Below are 13,095 nucleotides of genomic sequence, written 5' to 3'. Positions count from 1 at the left end.
AAATGAGCTGTTAAGTTCCCTCACCATACATGACCACAACACTGCTTCCCTTGTGATCAGAACTGTTAAGATCTACTCTCTCAGCAATTTTCTGATAAACAATACAGAATTATTAACTATAGTCACCATGCTATACATTACATCTCCATGGCTTTTTAACTTTATAGCTGAAGTTTTGTATCTTTTGACCCTCTGCTCCTATTTGCCCACCACATCTTGTTGTCTTTGGCAACAAGAAATGTGTTCTTTGTATCTATGAGCTCATTTTTGTTTGTTTTTCTAGATTCCACATATAAGTGAAATCATACAACATTTGTTTTTCTTTATTTGACCTGTTTTACTTAGCATAATATTTTCAAGGACTATTCTTGTCTCAAATGGCAAGTTTTTTTTTCTTTTTGGTGACTGAGTAATGTTTTCTTATATGTCTATCTATCTGTCTTATCTTTCTATATTCAGTTTATATCAGTCACTCAGTCAGCTCCAGCTCTTTGTGACCCCAAGGACTGAAGCACGCCAGGCTTCCCTGTCCATCACCAACTCCCGGAGATTACTCAAACTCATGTCCATCGAGTTGGTGATGCCATCCAACCATCTCATCCTCTGTCGTCCCCTTCTCCTCCCACCTTCAATCTTTCCCAGCATCAGGGTCTTTTCTAAGAAGTCAGTTCTTCTCATCAGGTGGCCAAAGTATTGGAGTTTCAGCTTCAGCATCAGTCCTTCCAATGAATATTCAGGATTGATTTCCTTTAGGATGGACTGGTTGGATCTCCTTGCAGTCCAAGGGACTCTCAAAAGTCTTCTCCAACACCATAGTTCAAGAGCATCAATTCTTCAGCACTCAGCTTTCTTTATGGTCCAACTCTCACAGCCATACATGACTAGAAAAACCTTAGCTTTGATGATATGGACCTTTTTTGGCAAAGTAATGTGTCTGCTTTTTAATATGCTGTCTAGGTTGGTCATAGCTCTTCTTCCAAGGAGTAAGTGTCTTTTAATTTCATGGCTGCAATCACCATCTGCAGTGATTTTGGAGCCCCCACCCAAATAGTCTGTCACTGTTTCCATTGTTTCCCCATCTATTTCCCATGAAGTGATGGGATTGGATGCCATGATCTTCGTTTTCTGAATGTTGACTTTTAAGCCAACTTTTTCACTCTCCTCTTTCACTTTCATCAAGAGGCTCTTTAGTTCCTCTTCACTTTCTGCCATAAGGGTGGTGTCATCTGCATATCTGAGGTTATTGATATTTCTCCCAGCAATCTTAATTCCAGATTGTGATTCATCCAGCCCAGCATTTTGCATGATGTACTCTGCATATAAGTTAAATAAGCAGGATGACAATATACAGGCTTGACATACTCCCTTACTTATTTGGAACCAGTCTGATGTTCTATGTCCATTTCTAATTGTTGCTTCTTGACCTGCATACACGTTTCTCAGGAGGCAGGTTAGGTGGTCTGGTATTCCCATCTCTTTAAGAATTTTCCACAGTTTGTTGTGATCCACACAGTCAAAGGCTTTGGTGTAGTCAATAAAGCAGAAGTAGATGTTTCTATATTACATTTTCTTTATCCATTCATCCATTGATAGGCCCTTAAGTTGTTTCCATATCTTGGTTGTTATAAATAGTACTGTAATGAACATGGGGGTGCATATATCTTTTTAATTTAGTTTTTTCATTTTCTTTAGACAAATACCAAGAACTGGAATTGCAGGGTCATAAGGTAGTTCTCTTTTTAATTTTTTCAGCACATTCCATAGTGTTTTTCATAGTGGTTGCACAAATTTACACTCCTACCAACAGTGCACAAGTGTTCCCTTTTCTCCACATTCTTGCCAACCATTGTTGCTCGTTGTCTTTTTGATAAAAGCCATTCTAATAGGTGTGCTGGTGCTGCTGCTGCTGCTGCTGCTGCTGCTGCTAAGTCACTTCCGTTGTGTCTGACTCTGCGTGATCCCATAGATGGCACCCCACCAGGCTCCCCTGTCCCTGGGATTCTCCAGGCAAGAACACGGAGTGGGTTGCCATTTCCTTCTCCAATGCATGAAAATAAAAAGTGAAAGTGAAGTTGCTCAGTTGTGTCCGACTCTCCACGACCCCATGGACTGCAGCCCACCAGGCTCCTCCGCCCATGGGACTTTCCAGGCAAGAGTACTGAAGTGGGTTGCCATTGCCTGAGGTGATATGATATAATATTGTGGCTTGATTTCAATTCCTTTGATAATTAGCGATGTTGAGTACCTTTTCATGTACCTGTTGGTTATCTGTATGTCTTCTCTGTAAAAATATTTATTCAGATCCTCTGACCCATTTTTAATGAAATTTTAAAAATTAAGCTATAAAGGCTCTTTATATATTTTGGATATTAACCTCTCATCAGACATATCATTTGCAAATATTTTCCTCTATTCAGGAGGTTGTGTTTCCTTTTGTTGATGATTTCCTTAGCTGTGCAGAGAATTTTTAGTTTGAAATAGTTCTACTTGTTTATTTTTAGATTTTTTGCCTTTGCTTTTGGTTCAAATCTTAAAAATCATCACCAAGACAGGTATCAATTGCATTCCCTTTAGTTATCTTCCAGGAATTTTTTTTTTTGAATTTTTATTTATGGAAATAATTTTATTTATATTTATATTTTTCATGTATTTAAACATTCATATTTTTAAAAGATCTTACTATTTTTTACTGAAATCACTTAGATGTTAACATAAATATTAACAACTGTTAATAAATTCTATTTTCATGACATTATTTATTGAGGCAGACATATAAATTAATTATAATTTTTAGAGTATAAATGATTAAATTATGTAATTTTGAAATAGTGCGTATGTTGGAAAAACCCACTGAGATCTAGATCACACAGACATGTACTCTCTCATTTCATATTTGCTAGATTTTGTGTCCACGTCTATAGAAGAGTGAGAACAATATCAATTACTTAAGGATTTAATACATAAAAATCATCTGGCACAATGATAAGATATTCAGAAACATCAAATTTAAAAACAAAACATGCAATGTTATAACCACTATATGTAACCAGAGTTATCTTTGTAGAAGTTACTTGTTTTCTGATAGCTTTATTTAACAGAAACAACGGAAACAATATTTCTGTTTTTGTGTCTGTATCATCTGAATTTATGTAAACTGATTTTATATCATGATTAATATTTTGCTTTGAAAAGACAGAATTAAATTGGGTAATTTGGATATTAATATTATGACTGCTTTAATAAATTTAACTTAAAAAGTAGTCCTCTGTTCTTGTAAACTGCTTTTATTCCAATATTGATATAGCATTTCAGATTGTAGTGTGTATCATTAATAAAGATTGCCAAATATTATTTTTAAATTTAGATCAGTTCAGTAATAAGTGCCTGACATACCACAGCTTAACTGAGCACACTCCCACTCAGCATCAGTTCAGTTCAGTTCAGTCACTCAGTCATGTCCGACTCTGCTACCCCATGAACTGTAGCACACTAGGCTTCCCTGTCCATCACCAACTCCCAGAGTCCACCCAAACCCATATCCATAGAGTTGGTAATGCCATCCAACCATCTCATCCTCTGTGGTCACCTTCTCCTCCTCCCCTCAATCTTTCCCTGCATCAGGGTCTTTTCAAATGAGTCAGCTCTTCATATCAGGTGGCAAAAATATTGGAGCTTCAGCTTCAACATCAGTCCTTCCAATGAACACCCAGGACTGATCTCCTTAAGGATGGACTGGTTGGATCGCCTTGCAGTCCAAGGGACTCTCAAGAGTCTTCTCCAACATTACAGTTTAAAAGCGTCAATTCTTCGACGCTCAGCTTTCTTCACAGTCCAACTCTCACATCCATACATGACCACTGGAAAAACCATAGCCTTGACTAGACAGACCTTTGTTGGCAAAGTAATGTCTCTGCTTTTGAATAAGCTGTCTAGGTTGTTCATAACATTCCTTCCAAGGAGTAAGCATCTTTTAATAGCATGGCTACAATCACCATCTGCCTGATTTTGGAGCCCAGAAAAATAAAGTCTGACACTGTTTCTACTGTTTCCCCATCTATTTGCCATGAAGTGATGGGACGTGATGCCATGCTCTTAGTTTTCTGAATGTTGAGCTTTGAGCCAACATTTTCACTCTCCTCTTTCACTTTCATCAAGAGGTTCTTTGAATTTTATACTGAAATCAGATTGATTTTGTTTCTTGCAGCTCAAGATGGAGAAGCTCTATACAGTCAGCAAAAATAAGACCAGGAGCGGACTGTGGCTCAGATCATGAGCTCCTTATTGCAAAATTCAGGCTTAAATTGAAGAAAGTAGGGAAAACCACTAGGCCATTTGTGTATGACCTAAATCAAATCCCTTGTGATTGTGCAGTAGAGGTGATAATTAGATTCAAGGGATTAGATCTAGCAGACAGAGTGCCTGAAGAACTATGGATGGAAGTTCATAGCATTGTACAGGAGGCAGTAACCAAAATCATCCCAAAGAAAAAGAAATGCAAGAAGGCAAAGAGGTTGTCTGAGGAGGCTTTATAAATAGCTGAGGAAAGAAGAGAAGTGAAAGGCAAAGGAGAAAGGGAAAGATACATCCAACTGAATTCAGAGTTCCAGAGAATAGCAAGGAGAGATAGGCCTTTAAAATTTTTTTAAATTTATATTTAATTGAAGGATAATTGCTTTACAACATTGTGTTGGCTTCTGCCATGCATCAAATTGTTAAGAAGGTCTTCTTAAGTGAACAAAGCAAAGAAATAGAGGGAAACAATAGAATGGGAAAGACTAGGGATCTCTTCAAGAAAAGTGGAGATATCAAGGGAATATTTCATGCAAGGATGAGTATGAGGACAGAAATGGTAAGGACCTAAAAGAAGCAGAAAAGATGAAGAAGAACCAGCAAGTGTACATGGAAGAACTATACAAAAAAAGGGTTAATGACCTGGATAACCATGATGGTGTGGTCACTCACCTCGAACCAGACATCTTGCAGTATGAAGTCAAGTGGGGCTTTGGAAGCACTACTATGAACAAAGCCAGTGAGGGTGATGGAATTCCAGCCGAGCTCTTTAAAATCCTAAATGGTGATGCTGTTAAAGTGCTGCATTCAATATGTCAGAAAATTTGGAAGACTCAGCAGTGGCCACAGGACTGGAAAAGGTCAGTTTTCACTACAAATCCAAATAAGAGCAATGACAGAATGTTCAAACTATCATATAATTGCACTCATTTCACAAGGTTATGCTCAAAATCCTTCAAGCTAGGCTTCAGCAGTACATGAATCAAGAACTTCCAGAGGTACAAGCAGGATTTAGGAAAGGCAGAGGAACCAGAGATCAAATTGCCAGTTCATTGGATCTTGGAAAAAGCAAGGGAATTCCAGAAAAATGTCTACTTCTGCTTCATTGACTATGCTAAAGCCTTTGACTGTGTGGATCACAACAAACTGTGGGAAATTCTTAAAGAGAAGGGAATACCAGAACACTTTACATGTCTTCTGAGAAACCTGAATGCAGGTCAAGAAACAACAGTTAGAACCAGACATGGAACAATGCCACTGGTTCAAAACTGGGAAAGGAAAACAAGGTTGTATATTGTCAATCCACTCATTTAACTTCTGTGCAGAGTACATAATGTGAAATGCTGTACTGGATAAATCACTAACTGGAATCAAGATTGCTGGGAGAAATATCAACAGCCTCAGATATGCAGATGATACCAGTTTAATGGCAGAAAGTGAAGAAGAACAAAAGAGCCTCTTGATGAGGGTGAAAGAGGAGAGAGGAAAGTTGACTTGAAACTCAACTTTCAAAACAACTAAGATCATGGCATCTGGTCCCATCACTTCATGGCAAACAGAAGGAGAAAAATAGATGACTTCTTTTTCTTGGACTCCAAAATCACTGTGGCTTCAAAGTCTCTCCAAAATGACCACAGTCATGAAATGAAAACATACTTGCTACTTGAAAGAAAGGCTATGACAAACACAGACAGTGTTTTAAAAAGCAGAGACATCATTTTGCCAACAAAGGTCCATATAGTCAAAGCTATGGTTTTTCCAGTAGTCACATCCAGTATGGATGTGAGAGTTGGACCACAAAGAAGGCTGAGAGCCTAAGAGTTGATGTTTTCAAACTGTGGTACTGGAGAAGACTCTTGAGATTCCCTTAGACTGCAAGGAGATCAATCCAGTCACTCATAAAGATAATCAACCCTGAATATTCATTGGAAGGGCTGACCCTGAAGCTGAAGCTCCAATATTTTGGCCACCTGATGAGAAGAACTGACCCATTGGAGAAAAAAAATACGCTGATTCTGGGAAAGACTGAAGGCAAAAGGAGAAGAGGGCAGCAGAGAATGAGATGGTTAGATAGCATCACCAACTCAGTAGACATGAATTTGAGCAAATTCCAGGAGATAGTGAAGGACAGAGGATCCTGGTGTGCTGCAGCCCATGGGGTCACAAAGAGCTGGATAAGACTTAGCAACTGAGCAACAACAACTAGGAGTTTTATGACTTCAGATCTTTAATCAAGTATTTAACCCATTTTGAGTTAATTTTTGTGTATGGTCTAAGTTAGTGATCAACTTTTATTGCTTTGCATGCAACTTTCCAATTTCCCCAATATCCCAATAATTTATTAGAGTCTGTCCTTTCCCCACTGTATATTCTTGACTTAAAAAAATAAATTCATTGATTATATATGTGTGGGTTTAATTTCTGTTTCATTGTTCCATATGTCTATTTTTATGCCAATAGCATACTGTTTGGATTACTATAGCTTTGCAATATGGTTTGAAATTAGGGTGCATGATGCCTCTAGCTTTGTTGTTGTTTCTCAAGTCTGCTTTAGCTAATCAGCATCTTCTGTACTTCCTTACAAATTTAAGGAATATTTGTTCTAGTTCTGTGAAAAATGCCATTGGAGTTTTGATAGGGATTGCATTGAATCTGTTGATTGCTTTAGTACTATGGACATTTAAACACTATTAATTCTTCTAATTTCATCAGTTTGGTATATCTTTTCATTTATTTACTGAACCTCTTATAATTTTCAGAGATTTTTCATCTCCTTTATTAGAAGTGAGCTGCTGTAGATCTATTCTTGGATTTTTTATATTGTTTCATTGATCTAAGTACCCATCCTTCCAAAATAGCCATTAGTTTTGATCACTCTAGCTATAAAATAGCTTTAATTTGGTTAAACAACATTTATATTTGGAAATAAATGTCCCACATGTTTATTTTTCTCCATTCAATTTGTTTTATCTATCCTAATTCATATGCTTTTTCATAAATGTTTCAGAATAAGTTTTCTACAACTATTAAAGATTTTGCTGGAACTTAGACTAAAATTACATTAAACCAGGATGTCAACTTGAGAAAGAATTGACATCTTTCCTATGTTCAGGGTTTCAGCTGATAGATATGGTTACACTTTCCATTTATTTATATCTTTGACTTCTTTCATCAGCCTTTTAGTGTACAAGCTCTTTACATGTTCTGTTAGTTATACTTAAGTCTCTCTTTCTGGTCTTATTGTAAATATTATATTTTTAACTTTTGTTTTATGTCTTCATTGCCATATATAGACATACATGTTGATTTTTTCAATTGATTTTGAAATCTACACTTTTGATAAAATCCATTATTAATTATATAGAATTTTTAAAATATAAATTTATTTATTTTAACTGGAGGTTAATTACTTTACAATATTGTATTGGTTTTGCCATGCATCAACATGAATCTGCCACAGGTATACACGTGTTCCCATCCTGAAGCCCCCTCCCTCCTCCCTCCCCATACCATCCCTCTGGGTCATCCCAGTGCACCAGCCCCAAGCATCCAGTATCATGCTTCAAACCCGAACTGGCAATTCGTTTCTTATATGATATTATACATGTTTCAATGCCTTTCTCCCAAATTATCCCACCCTCTCCCTCTCCCACAGAGGCCAAAAGACTGTTATATACATCTGTGTCTCTCTTGCTGTCTCACATACAGGGTTATTGTTACCATCTTTCTGAATTCCATATATATCTGTTAGTGTACTGTATTGGTGTTTTTCTTTCTGGCTTACTTCACTCTGTATAATGGGCTCCAGTTTCATCCACCTAATTAGAACTGATTCAAATGTATTCTTTTTAATGGCTGAGTAGTACTCCATTGTGTATATGTACCACAGCTTTCTTATCCATTCGTCTGCTGATGGACATCTAGGTTGCTTCCATGTCCTGGCTATTATAAACAGTGCTGTGATGAACAGTGGGGTACACATGTCTCTTTCGATTCTGGTTTCCTCGGTGTGTATGCCCAGAAGTGGGATTGCTGGGTCATAAGGCAGTTCTATCTCCAGTTTTTTAAGGAATCTCCACACTGTTCTCCATAGTGGCTGTACTAGTTTGCATTCCCACCAACAGTGTAAGAGGGATCGCTCTTCTCCACACCCTCTCCAGCATTTATTGCTTGTAGACTTTTGGATAGCAGCCATTCTGCCTGGCGTGAAATGGTACCTCACTGTGGTTTTGATTTGCATTTCTCTGATAATGAGTGATGTTGAGCATCTTTTCATGAGTTTGTTAGCCATCTGTATGTCTTCTTTGGAGAACTGTCTGTTTAGTTCTTTGGCCCATTTTTTGATTGGGTCGTTTATCTTTCTGGAATTGAGCTGCAGGAGTTGCTTGCATATTTTTGAGATTAGTTGTTTGTCAGTTGCTTCATTTGCTATTATTTTCTCCCATTCTGAAGGCTGTCTTTTCACCTTGCTTATAGTTTCCTTTGTTGAGCAGAAGCTTTTAATTTTAATTAGGTCCCATTTGTTTATTTTTGCTTTTATTTCCAATATTCTGGGAGGTGGATCATAGAGGATCCTGCCGTGATTTATGTCAGAGAGTGTTTTGCCTATGTTTTCCTCTAGGAGTTTTATAGTTTCTGGTCTTACATTTAGATCTTTAATCCATTTTGAGTTTATTTTTGTGTATCACGTTAGAAAGTGTTCCAGTTTCATTCTTTTACAAGTGGTTGACCAGTTTTCCCAGCACCACTTGTTAAAGAGATTATCTTTTCTCCATTGTATATTCTGGCCTTCTTTGTCAAAGATAAGGTGTCCATATGTGTGTGGATTTATCTCTGGGCTTTCTATTTTGTTCCATTGATCTATATTTCTGTCTTTGTGCCAGTACCATACTGTCTTGATGACTGTGACTTTGTAGTAGAGCCTGACGTCAGGCAAGTTGATTCCTCCAGTTCCATTCTTCTTTCTCAAGATTGCTTTGGCTATTTGAGGTTTTTTGTATTTGCATACAAGTTGTGAAATTATTTGTTCTAGCTCTGTGAAAAATACTGTTGGTTATAGAATTTTTTATGAAGGGGAGGGCATTCCTTGGAAATTTTTGTGTGGACCATTATATCAAATGAGGATAGGTATAATGTTATTCAGGGGTTTCCCTGGTGGCTCAGACAGTAAAGAATCTGCCTGGAGTGCAGGAGACATGGGTTTGATCTCTGGGTCGGGAAGATCCCCTGGAGAAGGGTACAGCAATCCACTCCAGTGTTCCTGCCTGTAGATTTCTCATGGACAGAAAAGCCTGGAAAGCTACAGTCCACAGGGTTGCAAAGAGTTGGACACAATTGAGTGACTAACATGCACAGACACACGCACAGACACACACACACACAATTTATTTCTGATATTTTTGTGTTCTGACCAGTTCCTCTTCATTCTGTAGATGAAGGAGGGTCCCCTACCTTTAATAGTATGAGATGGCTGAACAAACAACATCCAAATGGACAGATGAATTGATAGCAGTTTATTATGTAGACTCACAGCCTGAGGACACAACTCCCTCCATAGGGGCACATGGAGGCTGCACTCAGGAACACGGTGAATACCTAGGGGCTACGGAAGACAATCTTTGTAGCAACAAGATAATGGGGTCCCCCTGGACTTTATGGAAGGACGTTTTCGGTTGTCAGAATAGTTTCATTAGCTCATCGGGATGTGAAACCTTAGACTGAGAATCAAGGGCAGTTCAGCTGTTCAGGTTGATGGGAAGTAGCTGGGTAGAGAAACAAGCCTAGTGAAAGTAGAGAAGGAACTCATAATCTGGGACTCTTTGAGGCCTGAAGAGGTCTTGGCTGCAATTCAAATTATAGATCTCACAATATAGCACACCACTGATTTCTTTTTCTTGTTTTATGACGCTGACAAGACTTCCATTAGTGTGTTAACTAAAGAAGGAGAAAGGCATATGACCATGTGGATAGAATTATAAAATAGCTTTTAGAGATAGAATTATAAAAATTTAAACCTCTTATTAAACAATGAGTATGCAAGAGAAATTTTCTCAGTCTAAGAAGACTACTCTGCTGCACACGTCAGACTCAGTAGTGAAATATTTAAAATCTTCTTGATATCTGGAGTACTGGAGATGGTAGACAATGAAAAATGGAGAGAAAAATAAAGCTATAAGGGTTGCAATAGAGGTAAAATTGTCATTATTTACTCTTAATTTAATCCTACACTTTGAAAATAAAAATAATAGACAAACTAACAGATTTAATAGCATTGTTGGATAAAAGGCCAATATACAGAAAACCAACTCTATTATGTTCTACAAGAAATGAAGAAATATCAAAACTGAGAAAATAATATCATTCAGAGTAGCAATCCCAAATATCAAATATCTAGGAATAAACCTAACAAGATATGAGTAAGACTTCTGTACTGAAAACTACAAAACATCATTGGGAGAAGTCAGTGAACCCATGTAAGCGATGACAACAAAGATCAGAGACGGTAAGGGTAAGTATTTTAAATGCTAGTTACCTCTAAATTAATCTATATTCAATTAAATTTTCATTGAAAATCAAGATAAGGATGTTTGTTTGCTTGCTTGTTCCTTCTGCTTTCTCTTTGGTCTCTGTGTGTGTGAAGGTGTGTTTATGTGCTATTGTTCAGTCGTTCAGTCTCTCAGTTGTGTCCGACTCTTTGCGGCCCCATGGACTGCAGCACACCAGACTTCCCTGTCCTTCACCACGTCCTGGAGCTTGCTCAAACTCATGTCCATTGAGTCGGTGATGCCATCCAACCATCTCATCCTCTGTTGTCCCCTTCTCCACCTGCCTTCAATCTTTCCCAGCATCAGTATCTTTTCTAATGAATCAGCTTTTCGCATCAGGTGGCCAAAGTATTGGAGCTTCAACTTCAGCATCAGTCCTTCCAATGACTATTCAGGCTTGATTTCCTTTAGGATTGACTGGTTTCATCTCCTTGCAGTTCAACAGACTTGCAAGAGTCTTCTCCAACACCCCAGTTCAAAAGCATCAGTTCTTCAGCACTCAGCCTTCTTTATGGACCAACTCTCACGTCTGTTCATGACTACTGGAAAAACCATAGCTTTGACTATGCAGACTTTTGTTGGCAAAGTAATGTCTCTGGTTTTTAATATGCTGTCTAGGTTTGTCATAGCTTTTCTTCCAAGGAGCAAGTCGCTTTTAATTTCATGGCTGCAGTCACCATCTGCAGTGATTTTGGAGCCCAAGACAATAAAGTCTGTCACTGTTTCCTCATCTATTTGCCCCGAAGTGATGGGACTGGATGTGTATGCGTGAAGATTGTAAAACTAAATTGAAAATTTGAACATAAATCTTATAGCCTAGAATCACCTAGGAAATGTTCAAAAGTAAGAACAAACCTGGGAGGAAATTAGTACAACATAACAAAAGGCTTGTTAGATTATGCTGTGTTGTATTGGCTATGCTAATTGACACACTGTGGTATATTAATCAACATAGTGTGATGTTTGCTTGGGTGAAGATGAATAGGAAAACAGAATACAATAGAAATTCTAGAACCAGATCCTCTCTCAAATAAAATGCTCTTGTCTATGGTGGCACTGCAAAGCAATGGGAGGAAGATGGTCTTTTCAATAAACATGACTAGGTCATTTGAATGTCTCTTTGAGAAAATTTACCATGGCACTTACTCTAATCATTGGGCTTCCCGCATGGCGCTAGTGGTAAAGAATCCACCTACCAATGCAGGAGATGCAAGAGATGTGGGTTCGATCCCTGGGTAGGGAAGATCCCCTGGAGAAGGAAATGGCAAACCATTCCACGTTTCTTGCCTGGAGAAGTCCATGGACAGAGGAGCCCTGGTGGTCTACAGTGCATAGGCTCACCAAGAGTCAGACATGACTGAAGTAACTTAACACTCACATGCACACTCTAACCATTAATAAAATAAGTTCCAGACAGATTGAAACATTTGGTAGGTTTTTGAAATGGAAGGTGGTCCTTGTCCCCTCCTCCCTATGTCCTCAGCCTGCCATCTGTCTGTGGAAAAACTTTAGCCAAAGAATATGTCTAATCAGAGAAGTGAGAACACGCAGAAACAAAGGGAAATGGCCACCTCCCCTTACATCTGGACCGGCGCCGAGCTCAGACTGTGAGAACGTGGTGGAGAGGACACCACACGTCTTCTGAGACTACATCTGAAGAAGTCTTGGGGCATTTAGTTTCCTCTCGGAAGTGCTGAGCCACCAGGTGAGAACTTGTCTTCATTGCTGGTGGGACCACATGGGCCACGTTAGAGGCGCTGGATCTGCTGAGAGAGAAGCTGTCTCCACATCCCAAGGGAGCCTCAGGAGACCTCCCCCCCAGCTGCCATCTGACTGCAGCCGTATAAGGGACCTTCCGTGAGAACCACCTACTATGTTCAGTCAACTCTCAGGACTGTAAAAAAAATCACTACATGGCTGTAGTTTAAAAATAACTAATTAATTACTTTTTGGTTGCCTGGGTCTTTGTCACTGTGTGTGGGCTTTCTCCCGCTGCATGGAGCTGGGGCCACTCTCTAGCTGTGTGTGTAGGCTTCTCATTGTCCCGTCTTCTCTTTTGGTGAAGCTCGGTCTCTAGAGCGCCGGCTCAGTACTTGTGGCAGCAGGGCTTGGTTGCTCTGAGGCACGTGAAATCTTTCTGGAGCACGGATTGAAGCCATGGCCCCTGCCATTGGCAGGCAGATTCTTATTCACTATACTATCAGGGAAGTCCAAATGGCTGTAGAAGTTTTGGAGTAATATTTTTGGAAGTGGCTGTGGA

Source organism: Ovis canadensis, chromosome 20, assembly GCF_042477335.2.
Source record: "Ovis canadensis isolate MfBH-ARS-UI-01 breed Bighorn chromosome 20, ARS-UI_OviCan_v2, whole genome shotgun sequence".
NCBI classification, from domain to species: Eukaryota; Metazoa; Chordata; class Mammalia; order Artiodactyla; family Bovidae; genus Ovis; species Ovis canadensis.
Note: the sequence above shows the minus strand (reverse complement) of the source record.